The sequence below is a fragment of the Apaloderma vittatum genome, unplaced genomic scaffold (assembly GCF_000703405.1).
Source record: "Apaloderma vittatum isolate BGI_N311 unplaced genomic scaffold, ASM70340v1 scaffold25629, whole genome shotgun sequence".
Taxonomy (NCBI): domain Eukaryota; kingdom Metazoa; phylum Chordata; class Aves; order Trogoniformes; family Trogonidae; genus Apaloderma; species Apaloderma vittatum.
In genome coordinates, this window is record NW_009734989.1 from 12,090 (window position 1) to 12,325 (window position 236).

The 236-nt window shown below is 61.4% G+C and overlaps 1 protein-coding gene across 1 annotated transcript in view; it reads right to left on the reverse strand.

The window, feature by feature from the left end:
- CACNA2D2 (calcium channel, voltage-dependent, alpha 2/delta subunit 2) overlaps positions 1-236 on the reverse strand; it is a gene marked incomplete at both ends in the record, with an annotated part of 21,641 nt that overhangs the window by 10,394 nt on the left and 11,011 nt on the right. The gene's annotated exons all lie outside the window — the stretch shown is intronic.

Genomic DNA, 236 nt, shown 5'->3' on the forward strand with positions numbered 1-236 from the left:
GTCCAGCATCAGCCTGCTGTCCCTTGTCCTCAGAGACCAAAGTCACCCCCCAGGGCTCCCTGAGTGCTCACCATCCCCATCCCCTTGCTCTGGGGCAGGGATAGCCACTGCTGGGGACAGCCGGACTGCCATCTCACCTGCTTCCCAGCAAATAGCCCAACTCCTGCCACCACCTCCCTTTGGGGACAGTCACCAGCTGGAAAACCAAGGGGCTGTTCTCCCACGGAGCACATGCA